The sequence below is a fragment of the Eriocheir sinensis genome, chromosome 31, assembly GCF_024679095.1.
Source record: "Eriocheir sinensis breed Jianghai 21 chromosome 31, ASM2467909v1, whole genome shotgun sequence".
Lineage (NCBI taxonomy): Eukaryota > Metazoa > Arthropoda > Malacostraca > Decapoda > Varunidae > Eriocheir > Eriocheir sinensis.
This window is the reverse complement of record NC_066539.1, coordinates 15,629,801-15,643,899: the sequence shown is the minus strand read 5'-3', so window position 1 is coordinate 15,643,899 and position 14,099 is coordinate 15,629,801. Positions and strand designations below refer to the sequence as shown.

General features: G+C 44.2%; 1 protein-coding gene across 1 annotated transcript in view; it reads right to left on the bottom strand.

Moving 5' to 3' along the window:
* LOC127005960 (liprin-beta-1-like) overlaps nucleotides 1–11,355 on the bottom strand; it is a 118,777-nt gene extending 107,422 nt beyond the window's left edge. Inside the window, exon 1 of the mRNA XM_050875423.1 lies at nucleotides 11,278–11,355. The gene's annotated coding sequence lies outside the window, so the exon portion shown is untranslated. The remainder of the gene's footprint in view (nucleotides 1–11,277) is intronic.
* Between the last annotated feature and the right edge of the window lie 2,744 nt (nucleotides 11,356–14,099).

The following is a 14,099-nucleotide window of genomic DNA, read 5'->3' as shown; positions in this document are numbered from 1 at the left end:
AACGTTGCCAGATTGTCGTACTCTGCCTCTTAAGCTTGCCGATTTCCGACCCAAAAACTGCTTTCATCACCCAAATAACTACCTTCATGTATGGTTATAATTTAAATGGTTAATTATTGGTACTTCTTGGCAACAGTTATGGGCCAGAAACCCGTAAATACGCGGCTCTGAGTGCGATAATCTGGCAACGGTGGTGTGTGTGTGTGTGTGTGTGTGTGTGTGTGTGATGCATTCTCTCGTCAACAGCATAACCCGCCAATATAGCTCAACCTCCGTATAGTACAAGGTCATGCGCCTCAGCCTCACCCCCCACCCCACCCACCATGCGCGCTGCCTTCCACCCGTAACCCTGCGTCCTGTTTCGGTTTCTCTGCTCGAAGTTAATCTACCACGGCAAACACTCCATCTGTCAACACTCTTCCTCTATCCAAAGACCTTTACCTACTGAAAATCCCAGTGTTCATTCTATTTCTGCTCAAAGCCCTTCAACCACAGCTAACACTCCCTACGTTCTAAATCACTCTCTCTGTTCACTATATTAATCTGCCAAAGCCCCTCACCTTCCCAAGTTCATATTATTCCCCTTCTAAAAGCCCTTCAACCACAGCTAACATTCCCTACGTTCTAAAACACTCTCTCTGTTCACTATATTAATCTCCCAAAGCCCCTCACCTTTCCAATTTCATATTATTCCCCTTCTAAAAGCCCTTCAACCACAGCTAACATTTCCTACGTTCTAAAACACTCTCTCTGTTCCCCTCACCTTTCCAATTTCATATTAAAGCCCTTCAACCACAGCTAACATTTCCTACGTTCTAAAACACTCTCTCTGTTCACTATATTCCTCTCCCAAAGCCCCTCACTTTTCCAATTTCATATTATTCCCCTTCTAAAAGCCTTTCAACCACAGCTAACATTCCCTACGTTCTAAATCACTCTTTCTGTTCACTATATTAATCTGCCAAAGCCCCTCACCTTCTCAAGCTCATATTATTCCCCTTCTAAAAGACCTTCAACCACAGCTAACATTTCCTACGTTCTAAAACACTCTCTCTGTTCACTATATTAATCTCCCAAAGCCCCGCACCTTTCCAAGCTCATATTATTCCCCTTCTAAAAGCCTTTCAACCACAGCTAACATTTCCTACGTTCTAAAACACTTTCTCTGTTCACTATATTAATCTGCCAAAGCCCCTCAATTTTCAAAGTTCATATCATTCCCCTTCTAAAAGCTCTTTAACCACGACTAAAAAAACGTTACATACCCCACACCAATCCCTTCTCTACCCTTCTCCTCCTCTCCCAATCAAGCAGGGCACAAGAAACTCCCTCCTCCTCCTCCTCCTCCTCCTCTTCCTTCTTCTTACTCATCCCCTCTGTAGTGGTACCCAACGTTACCTATGCCCCACCACTCCTTTTATTCACCCTTCTCCTCTCTCAGTCACGCAGGGTAGACACTTCCTCCTCCCTCTCTTCCTCCTCCTCCTCCTCCTTCTTACCCACCCCTCTCCCTTGGACGCGTATCATCCATACATTTCATAAACCATTAGTGCGAGACAGGTATGGGCTGTAGGGGAGCCACGCATGCGTTGGGGTGACGGTAAAAGATGTAGAGGGTACAAATAGAGACGGGAAGACTCTCACATGGCTATCTCCGGCGCCTGGGCACGGTACAGACGAGAGAAGAGACAAGAAGGGAAACAGTGGAGAGGATGATGAGGTAGAAAGGAGTATGAAGAGTAGATGCGAGAGAAGACAAGCTGTGAGGAAAAGAGGGAATGGTAAACAGATGAAAAGAGGGGGAGAGAAAATGGGAGGATAATAAGGGCAATGGGAAACAGATGAAAAGGAAAGAGGAAGAAGGGCATGGGGAAACGAGAGGGGAGGAGGGAAAACAGATGAGAGGATAAGGGGAAAGAAAACAGCAAAAAGAATGGAGAAACAAATGAAAAGAGAAGAGGCAGAAGGGCGTTGAAAAAAAGGATGGGAAAAGAGGAAGAGGAGAAGAGATGAGATGATAATGGATAGAAGAAAGCAGGAAAAATGACGCAACAAATGAAAACAAGGAAAAAAAGACAGAAAAAATGGAATGAAGAAGAGGGAAAAGGGAAAACACAGGAAAGGAGAAAGGGGGAGAAAACGGCAACAGAATGAAAAAACAAATGAAAAGAAGAGGAAAATGAAGGAATAGGAAAGGGAGATGGGGAGAAGAGGGGAGGGGAGAAGCAGATGAAAGGATATGGGGTAAGAAAACAGCAGAAGGATTTTTTTTCTTTTTTACAGCAAAGGACAGAGCTGAAGGGCTTAAAAAAAATAATAATGAAAAAAAAGCCCGCTCCTTACTGCCCCAGCCCGCTACTTACTGCCCTAGCCCGCTACTTATTGCCCCAGCCCGCTACTTACTGCCCCAGCCCGCTACTTATTGCCCCAGCCCGCTACTTATTGCCCCAGCCCGCTACTTACTGCCCCAGCCCGCTACTTACTGCCCCAGCCCGCTACTTACTGCCCCAGCCCGCTACTTACTGCCCCAGCCCGCTACTTACTGCCCCAGCCCGCTACTTACTGCCCCAGCCCGCTACTTATTGCCCCAGCCCGCTACTTACTGCCCCAGCCCGCTACTTATTGCCCCAGCCCGCTACTTACTGCCCCAGCCCGCTACTTATTGCCCCAGCCCGCTACTTATTGCCCCAGCCCGCTACTTACTGCCCCAGCCCGTTACTTACTGCCCCAGCCCGCTACTTACTGCCCCAGCCCGCTACTTATTGCCCCAGACCCCTACTTACTGCCCCAGCCCGCTACTTACTGCCCCAGCCCGCTGCTCACTGCCCCAGCCCGCTACTTACTGCCCCAGCCCGCTACTTACTGCCCCAGCCCGCTACTTACTGCCCCAGCCCGCTACTTATTGCCCCAGCCCGCTACTTATTGCCCCAGCCCGCTACTTACTGCCCCAGCCCGCTACTTATTGCCATACTCGTACATACATTCCTGCTCGATGCTACTCCCTGCACGTCAAAACACTCTTGCCTGTCACGCCCCCCGCTCCTCCACCCCAAAAGCAGCGTTGCCAAATTATCGTACTCATCGCATTTCATTTTCGTCGTTGCTGACCGATAACTATGACAACAAAGAACGAAAAACATCAATATTCAACAGTTTTAGCACTAACTTTGAATTTCTCACCTTACTTGTGTAGGTACGAGAGTTTGAGGCATAAAAATAATAGATACGATATGTGGTTAATACGATAATTTGGCAACGGTGCCCAAAAGTATGCATGGTCATCAACTCGAACCACGGGAGGAATGTCATACGTCTCCAAGCCAGTATTCTCAAGCCTCGGCACCTCCGTATACGCCTGTTTGAAAAGACTCTCGTAGAAGTTGCTGGGATTTTCATGAACTGTTTTGTGAGCCTAGTGATAGTCGACGCCAACAACGCCTTCCTGCACGCCGACCTCCCCGACAGGACGTATGGCGCGGACCAGCAATGCCACTACATGTACGGCGAGGGCTGGACGCACGCCGCTGACCAGTACCCCGTTAGTTGTACCCGACTTCTGCACCTTGAACGGGAAAATCTCTCACGAAAACCTGCTTAGCCCCTTGACTGCGGATTTCCTACAAGAAGACATCACCAAGCTACGGGAACGGAACAAAAAGTGGCTGATGCTATTCAATGAAGAAAAATGTAAAGTCCTGCACTTTGGGAGGGGATATCCAGCATACCAATACCACATGGGAAACACTCCACTATCCACCACAGAGGCAGAGAAAGACCTGGGAATAGATGTTACCAGGCTACCAGTGAAAGCCAAATCCGTGCCAATCGCAGCGGACGGGTTAATCTTCTCTGTGGCCTTTGAAAATAGTCGTAATGGGAGCTTGATACGTTTGAGGATAAAGAATAATCTGTCTTTTGGTCCGACGAAGAAGGAGGTGCGAAGTCAAATGAGGCATATGGGAAGTAGAGAAAGAGAAATACTAGCGTTATGAAGTATACGAGAAAAGGATAGAGTCATGATCCTATATCTCTTGCCGGAGACGGAGGCACGAAGCAAACTAAGACTTATGGGAGGTATAGAGAAGGATATATACTAGTGCTTTGAACTATACCAGGGAGGGATGAAGTATCGCATCTCCGTAAATGGTACTATCAAACGCTTCGATCTCTTATTACGACTATTTCTAAGGCCAGGGAGAAGCTACGTCGGGTTGTCATAAGCGCCTTTCCCATTCATAGCGCGGAAGAATTACAAAGCTACAGCCCAGGGTCATGAAACCACCCATGGAAACCCCCAACAGATAACTTCCGCGAGAGCCTTATTGAATAGATGTACGAAGGCTCCGAAGAGTTTAATAATATGGCGGGCCCTATAGTTAGCAGGCCTAGCGGGGTTTTTTTTTTTTTATTCCTTGAGTTGCCTTCCTTGCTGTAAAAAAAATGGACTTATATTTCTTGCAGCGGCTGGAGACGAAGAAAGAGAGGAAGGGTAGCGTCTCAGAGTAACCAGAGCAGGACGAGACCACCGCCTGATCTACCCTTCTGGCGCCTTAACAGATAGGTTAGTAGCCGTGCGTAAATACACTTAAGGGGAACGCATACACCCCTAACGGCCCTCCTACATGTGGCAGATTGGTACTGGTTAAGGTCCACGGGGGTTATGTACAGCTTCAGTGTCATGTCATGTGGTGTGGTGTGGTGTGGTGTGGTATAGGGTAGGGAAGGGTAGGGAAGGGAAAGGAAAGGAAAGGAAGGGAAGAGAAAGTAAGGGAAGGGAAAGGAAAGGAAAGGAAGGGAAAGGAAGGGAGGGGAAAGTAAGGGAAGGGAAAGTAAGGTAAGGTAAGGTAAGGTAAGGTAAGGTAAGGTAAGGTAGAGTAGGGTTGGGTAGTGTGGCGCGGTGTGGTGTGGTGTTTTGGTGGTGGTGGTGTGTGTGTGTGTGTGTGTGTGTGTGTGCTAACTATTCCCATGTATCTCCACGTGTGTATTATTTTTCCACCGCTGCACACACGGGTAGCCGCGCATCTATCACCAACACTAATGGTGGGTCTATTTCGCTGACGAGCTCGACTATTTGTGAGAAGAGACGAGGCAAAAACAGCGAGCAAGTGATGGCTATATACAACCCAGCTTCGGCCCACGTGTAGAGGTCGTCACCCCGAGGAAAGGAGGACAACAAGACACACACAAACAGGCGGTCACGAGCATTGTTAGAGTCGCATTACAAGACATTTCGTCACCCAAGAACACCTATTTCACAAGGCTTTCGCAGGAGTTGTGGGCATTTCCAGTAGTAGTTTTATGACCCTGGTTGTGGTTTGACCCTTCCTCTGTACCGTGGACCTAAAGAAACACTCATTAGAACCCGACTGACCCCCTCTTTGACCTTTAGAAATAGCTGATGTGTGAAGCAAAAGGGTCTTATAACACCAACCTTAACTCTCGTCCTGGCGAACACACGTGGCTGGGTGAGGAGGATGACTTACTTCTGCCAGAGGAATGCAAGACAGAGAGGCGGGCGGGAAGAAGAATCACGCAAGCCAATGTCAACTTGATCTTACTTCTGCAGACTGCAAGACGTTGAGGTGGGCGGAGAGAGGAACCATGCAAGCTCATATATCAACTCGATCTTACTTTTGCCAGAGGAATGCGAGACAGTGAGGCGGGAGGGGGGGAGGACCATGCAAGCCAATGTCAACTCGAGAAGAGGGGAAGGGGAAAACGGATGAGGATAAGGAGGAAGACAACAGAAAGAAGAATGGAGAAACAGATAAAAAGAGAAGTGAAAGATGGACGTAGGAAAAGAGGAAAGGGGAGAAGAGGGGAAGGGCTAAACGGGGAGGGACGGGGAGGCGATGGCCGACTGATCAGCGTGCGTACGTAGTAATCCCGAGTACCTAGGTTCGAGTTCCACCGTAAGACGCTGGCAATTTTCAACTATCGCCAAGTGGAGGAAGATTACCCACATGCTGCCCAGATCTTCAGTCAACCCTAAGTTCAATGACTTCGTTCAACTGGAGCACCGGGGAGAGTATGGGCCAAGCAAGAGTCATCCATCACGGCAGACACTATAAATAAATTCGCCTGCGCCACTGACGGGCTGGGGTCGTCCTAGAGGCCCCTCAAGAGAGCCTAGCGGGCAGTACCTAAAAAGGGAAGTGTCTGTAAATGCTTTTTTTCTTGTTTTCTTTTACTTTTTTTCTTCTTTCTGTGGAATGTTGGTACCGCGCGCGAGGTTGAGAAATGGCCGGCTGTGCGGAAAGATTTTGTGAGTGTGTTTGTGCGTGTCTTGTGAGCTTGTCAGGAGAAATTAAAGAAAAATATGGCTTTGATCTCACTTTGGAGGCTGTCACTTTTTTTTTTCAACTTTTTAATGACGAGGAGGAGGAGGAGAGGGAGGAGAGGGAGGAAGGAAGGAGGAGAAAAGGAGGAGGGAGAGAGGGAGGGAAAGCTGCCTTGAGTTGAAAATTGATTGTTTCCATTTCCCAGTGGAGACACACCGACACCAACTTGAGGGTTACGCAATCAAGGGAAGTTAGAGTAATTTCGACGACTTAACTGAATCTTTTTTTTTTTTTTGGGGGGGGGGGCGAGGGGAGGGGGGTTCAGACAAAATAAAAATAGAAGAGGCCAGGTACGCTTTGTCGTAGGCCTAGCGCGCGATACAACTCGTGTTTTGCGTTGCTTAAAGAACCTTGAAGAAACACCGCTTTAATTGGTTGAGTAGTAGTAGTAGTAGTAGTAGTAGTAGTAGTAGTAGTAGTAGTAGTAGTAGTAGTATGAGAAGTAGACGTAATAGAAGTAGAAGCAGAAGTAGTAGCAATAGTAATAGTAGTATCAGCAGCAGAAATCAACTAGCCTACTAGTGGTAATGGTGAGGTCTTCTATAAATAGTCACGAGAACTCAGTCTTTAATTTCTTTACACATCAACAATCTCTAACAATCTCTATCTTTCAACAATCAAGACTAACGGAATGTCTTACGCCACACCCCCCAAAAAACACATAATCAAGAAAGCTGTCTGGATAACGCATAGCAAGGAAGAAAAATAGCAGCCAGGGTCTCCTAGTGAGGGGGTGGAGACGAGACTATTACCAGGCAGTCAGTCACGGGGGTATTAAAAAGGATGTCTTCAGGCCGCCACGACGCTGCTGCTGGCTCGAGGCTCGCCCCACACCTGACGGGGAGGCGGGGCGGCGACACTAACTAATGGACCTCGGTGACTGCGGTGGTGGTGATGGTGGTGATGTTGAGGCCTTTTTTTCCACGCAGCCGACGACAACCACGTGACGCTGAGACCGATGTAATGTTTCAACGGTGCTACAAAACTGTGTGCATGTGTGTGTGGTTATTTTAAGGTGAAGGGGTATTGATAACAGACCCATTTTCCGTGTTAACCATTCCTTATGTTTTCTTTCTTCGTCCGTTTTATCGGGGCTACAAAACTGTGTGCATGTGTGTGTGGTTATTTTAAGGTGAAGGGGTATTGATAACAGACCCATTTTCCGTGTTAACCATTCCTTATGTTCTCTTTCTTCATCCGTTTTATCGGGGCTACAAAACTGTGTGCGTGCGTGTGTGGTTATTTTAAGGTGAAGGGGTATTGATAGCAGACCCATTTTCCGTGTTAACCATTCCTTATGTTTTCTTTCTTCATCCGTTTTATCGGGGCTACAAAACTGTGCGTGTGCGTGGTTATTTCAAAGTGTGGCGGGTATTAATAACTGGCTCTATATATGGACGCATTCTCCTTCTTAACCATTCCCTATGTTCTTTGTCAGTTTTACCAGCTCTGCCAAACTATACCTGTCCGAGTCTTGAACAATAATACTAACTGGCGGGGAGCTATTGGCCGACGCCCATGAAAACCCGGTTAACATTCTCTGTGGCCTTAGAAAATAATCGTAATGGGAACCAGATACGTTGCAGAATATTTAGTGTTTGTTTATGTCTCCCTCTTACATGGCAGCGTGGAGGAAGGAAGGAAGGCCGGGGACAGAGAGCCTTGAAGCAGCGGCAGCAAGTCTTGGCGGGGCACACTGCCATAGTAAATAAAATGCTATAGTAAATCACCAAATGTCAGTTAAGCTTGCGAGGAGAGATAACGAGCGACTGTGCGAGGGTTAACACTTGTGCGCTCTCTCTCTCTCTCTCTCTCTCTGTGTCTGTGTGTGCGTGTGTGTTTGTGTGTGTTTGTGTGTGTGTGTGTGTGTGTGTAAAGAGAATGCGAATGTAGTCCCGAGCCCTATAAACATAAACGCTCTCTCTCTCTCTCTCTCTCTCTCTCTCTCTCTCTCTCTCGGGTGGGCAGGGCAACCGAGCTTAGAGTAAGGCTGATATCTTCCTTATCTTTTAAATCCATCAGAAATAGAGAGAGAGAGAGAGAGAGAGAGAGAGAGAGAGAGAGAGAGAGTAATGGTAAACAAGTGGAGCATTCCTTGTTCGCTGCCAGACAATGCCTTAAAAACCATGCTCCCAGACACCACAAAACACGACTAAGGAAGGAATCTAAGCTCATGGAATACACAAACAACGATTCTAAGCCCATCTCTCATACAGTCGGGGCCCACACACCCACACTTAATTAGGCTTTCGTAGATGTTGTGGGTACTTCCATGGGTAGTTTAGTAAGCCTAGTGATAGTTTGACGAGGCTTCTACACCATGAATGTAAATAAACACTCACGAGAACCCGATTATTCAGCTTTGAGGCCTATAATAATAATAATAATAATAATAATAATAATAATAATAATAATAAGAAGAAGAAGAAGAAGAAGAAGAAGAAGAAGAAGAAGAAGAAGAAGAAGAACAACAACAACAACAACAACAACAACAACAGCAACAACAACAAGAAAAAGAAGAAGAAAAAGAAGAATGGATCTCAATAATAATAATAATAAGAAGAAGAAGAAGAAAAATAATAAGAAGAAGAAGAAGAAAAAGAAGAACAGGTATAAGAATAATAATAAAAATAGTAATAATGATAATGCCTTCTCGGTCGTCACCTCCACTACCGCCATGCTGCCTCATAAGAAAAGAAATAGGAGACAGTGGCGGCAGTGGTAACAATAGCAGCAGCGCCCACTCAAGAAATAAAGGTAATTCTGATTGATATTGATTGATAGTTTATTGTTGCAGGTAAACAACAAAGGAGAAGGGAGGAGCATGCCATCCCAACCCCCAGGCAGTACAGAGTGTGATTATACAACTAAGGATACATGTGTAAGTAGCACCAGGAAACTAAAAAGATACAATGGTTGGGGACAAGTGCCAAAAAAATTAAGGCCTTGATTTAGTCAGGGGAGTAGACACATTGATTATACGACTGCGCGGAGACGTTTAACGAGCCCCCAAAATAACAACTTCAGAACACAATAGTAGCCTCGCCTCACTACGACACCCCATTAAGCCCCATTGTAATAGTAAGTCCCATTATAGTATTAGTAAGGAAACATTTTTGGGGTTCAGTTTGGGAGGGAATAACTATCGATCCTCTAAATTAGCTAAAAAAAAAGTTCGGTAAATAAAAGCCAGTCGGACAGCCGTAAAAAAAAGAAAAAAGAAAACAGAAAAGAACGTAAGACAGAAGCCTGCGCGTTTATCCACCACCTGTTCCCTTCCATTAGCCTTACAGAGCTAATCCGCTGTGTGACTTCCCTTCCCTGACGCTCCCCAAGGCTGTCTGTGTGTGGCAGTGTAAAAAATGGTAGGCGCAGTTTTCTTAGTGACTAGACGGAGGCCTGACGTCACCTCCAGCCCTGGCCGACTTCTCAGTAATAGTGGTGACGCTGCTGCTCTGCCCTCGTAACCCTGTAATATCACGCCCCCGCCCCCGCCACCCACCCAGACCACCGCTAACCACCTCCTTCACCACCTTCGCTGTCTCATGTTACCGTTCAAATGGGATGCTCACATTCCCTTCGTTGGAATTATATATATATATATATATATATATATATATATATATATATATATATATATATATATATATATATATATATATATATATATATATATATATATATATATATATATATATATATATATATATATATATATATATATATATATATATATATATATATATATATATATATATATATATATATATATAGGCAGAAATATAGCTTAAAAAAAAAACTTCCTTTGGACCTTATGAACATAGAACAACCAATGCTACCAAATTTACTTGTAGCTTTCCACCCAGCAGCAACTCCTACAATGGACACACACACACACACACACACACACACACACACACACACACAATCGTCTGAGTGATTCCTTTCTTTCATAATAATTCAAGAGATAAAATCATACTTATGTCAAATAACAACAAAGTCACCCAGAAGAGAAAGACAATTCACCAATACTAGATCTATCTTTACAAAGATAAGTTACACGCAAACAGTTTGGTAAAATAAATTGGTACAGTTGTTTCCCTTTTGTACTGAATATACAGCTAGGCAGCAAAGACACTACCCCACAGCACAAGCCCAAACACCACATCCCCTTAGCCAATAACGAGTTTCAGAAATGTTTAACACGTACAGTTGCTATGAAAGGAAATACATCAATTCAACAATTTTTGGTTATGAAAGAATTGATCACTGAACCTCAGTTACACAGCAGGAGCAGCAGCAATTGTTAGTCTACTGCAGGACAAATACCTTCCTCAATGCTACACAGCCACACAGTGATCACGAAAGACACCAATGAACACCTCTTACCAAGTTACAAAAGGAAATAAGAGAGATAAAGTTCTGGGACAAACACATACTGCACAGGAACACTTCTATCTCCTATTGTTGTGCTGTCCTGATGAACACCCATCAGCCCAAACTTTACCAAAACTCTCTCAAGAATATCAAGTGAAGATCCATGGGGCAGTATGAGCCCAGCTTTGCACCACGATTAAATACTTCCCCACAACACTAACAGGCTGTGGCCAACCACCAGGACCCATCAAGAAAGCCTAGCAGCAGTATGAGCCCAAGTGTTAAAAAAAATTGATAATGTAAAGCAGTTCGTTGTATACATTTTGTTCATATGAAGTGGCTTTGAGTACATTCCTGCAAGTGCATCCCCTGGCAGCAGGCTCAGTGGCCCTACATAACCTCTTAAATAACCCATTTATGGTGACCAAAATGTTTCACCACTGGACCACCGACACAAAGCCATAGAAAAATTGCCACATCTTTTGTGCCCACCAATCTGCCCGTCCGAGCCTGCTGCCAGGACACGCCCTTCAGGCTCAAGAGTAAGCTGGGTACTCACCTCCCCAGGCCGTCCCTTCAGCCACTCCAGCAGGAAGTTCCTCGTTTCCTCAGGTATGTCATCCATTTCCCCGTCATCCTATTTGTAATAAAAGACCAAACACATCTTTTAGTGTATCTTATGGAAACCAGAACCACCTTTCCTTTTGTACAATTGGTCGGTGCTACAGTGTGCAGATAATGGGTATCAAACCTTAATGTTATTACAACAAAGATTATTAGCTAGACATGATATTTAGCAGTCAAACACTCATCATCAACACATTGTTTTCTAAATATGCACGATTAAAAACAAAAAAATAGACATATAAAATGAATATTTGCAACCTAAATACATCCACTTATAAAATGAAAACTATCCACCTATAACTGCAATGCAAAAAAATGCAATGGTACAAAACTGTGAATCTATAAGTGTTAAGTGTGCATACTGATCTCTATTAGTTAGGCATAGGAAAAATAAGGCTAATTGAAAATCTACAAGGAAGTGAGGAAGAGCAGAAATATGAATGTGATCTCTATCGATGTCTCCAGTGCCCTGCCCCTGAGGCCCAGACAGAAGTCCCCGATGTGCCCTGTTCCAGCATTCCCTCTTTGCACACTCATGCCTGACTTTTTAAATGTCATATCAGTCTTTATTAACACCAAGGTGGCTGACTTGTCTTGTTCTACCATTTTTCAAGGGGTCATTGGTCAGTTTTGTTGGCTCTTTTATGTCCATTTTTACGACTCAGTTTATAATATCGTCACCCTCATAAAATAATCACTTAAGTCAATTTTCAGCGATTTCCAGGTTTTTGTCTACATCAATTTTTCAACACGCGACGCCTGTTTTTGTATAGTTTCCTTCGTCATTCAGGGTTTGAGTGTTCTAGAATTGGCCTTTTCATTTCTGCCTAAATCTTAAGCCAAATGAGATAGTGACAGTTCTTTTCCTATTTCCTGTAAAGTAGAAAATAATGACTTAGGTGGTTTGTTTACGAAGGTGACGATATGTCGATTTAACTCTGTGAAGATCCAACACTTCTAACTAACTCTGTCCCAAAAATGGAATTACAAAGCCAAATGCTATAGCCACAGGACTGCTGATAAATACTGATTATATGTTTGAAAAATCTGGCGTCAATCTCTACCCCGTCATTCACTCCATCGATTGTATTTACTGGTTGTCTCTCCACAATTCCTTTCCCCGTAAATTTGTTTTCATACACTATTCATCAAGTCATCCTAAGCCATTCTTGTCACATGTTCAAGCCATATCAGGTACCATGAATCACCCACTGAACCAAGCTATAATCCATTCCTTTTGCTGTTACACCCAAACCAAACCTCTCATGCACATCCTCACTATTTTCCCCAAACCACCTTGACACACCACATGCTCCTCTCACTTATCATTTCCGCCGAACACACTCATGATTGCTGTGCTACAATTTTATGTTCATGACTGATGCTCATAAGTCAGGAGGAATGTGCTGTTTCTTATGCTCTTCTTTATCCCCATCCTCACACTTCTTCCCTTTGTAGCTCTCCGTAGCACACACATTACCGGCTTGCCCCTCACTGCCCTCTTCCTGAACTCCCACTTCCATGCTCATACTTACATAATCATTCCAAAACATATGAATGCAGTCACTTCCCCCAGTTTCTCTTCCCCCAGCCAAATTTTACACTCTGTCATGCTCTCCAAACTAGTATGTGAAATTTTCCAAGGTCTCAATGTCCTCGCCACACTCATGAAGACTGTTACTCACTAAGAATGAAGCACAAAATTTTTATATCATGAGGAAATTCAACCCCCCTGAGTCTACAGTGAGAATTATTACTACATAAGAACATAAAAGAGTCCAAGCAGAGTATTGCACTGGCTAAGATTTCTTTCTGTAGTGATGGAAGTGCATGTGACAAAAATGAAACAGGTTGACAGTAATAACAAAGAATGTTCTTGTTTAGAGGTCAGTTCGTACAATGAAAAATAGTGCAAGTGTTAGCAACCCTCAGATATGGGGGCTGATATGAACATGGCTTTACATATGATCTGGCTCAGTGTGTAGTGGTGTGTCTAATCTCAGGAAAGAATCTCAAAGGTATATTATATGTAAAATGAGGTGATTTACATAAAACACCGAGAATAATGTCAACCTTCCTGTCCCCTGTCTATACACCCCCTAACGGTCAAAGGACATTATTGGTGAGAGCCTACTGTCTTGTCTGTCTTGTCTGTCTGTCTTGTACTGTATGAAAAGTGGAAACCCTCATCAAGTATATTTTTATTCTTATTCAATTAAATCTGTACTTACTGAGAACATTTACAGAGAACATTGCTCTCACCTGAGACATTTGCACTGTCTGCCGAAGCTTCTCAGCCGCCTCAGTTACTGCGAGACTCGGCGACATGCTGCGGTCTGGCAAGCTGGCTAGCTCCAACTGTGTACCTAGAATGGGGGATCAACATCATACTTAAGTACATTCCCTTTTGCAGTTTTTCCACCACAACATCACAACAGCAAGTACACAAAATTTTCATTGTAAGCATCACAACCGTCAGTCTGATGGGGTATTCATAAAAGTGGTGGGCTAAACTGACAGCTGGATATGCACACAAAATATGGCATTATACATCACTTCAGTTGACGTATAGTTTTCATCACTGTTGTACAAGCAAAATAAAGTATAAAATAACTTGTTTCTGTTTTGGTTTTAAAGTCTTAAAACTTCTGATTGGTGTTAACATTCCTCTGTATTCTCGCTGTATCCTATGAAACAAGTGGAACACAGTTATATTGATTATAGTATTATGCTGCCCCATTCAGACATTAAGAG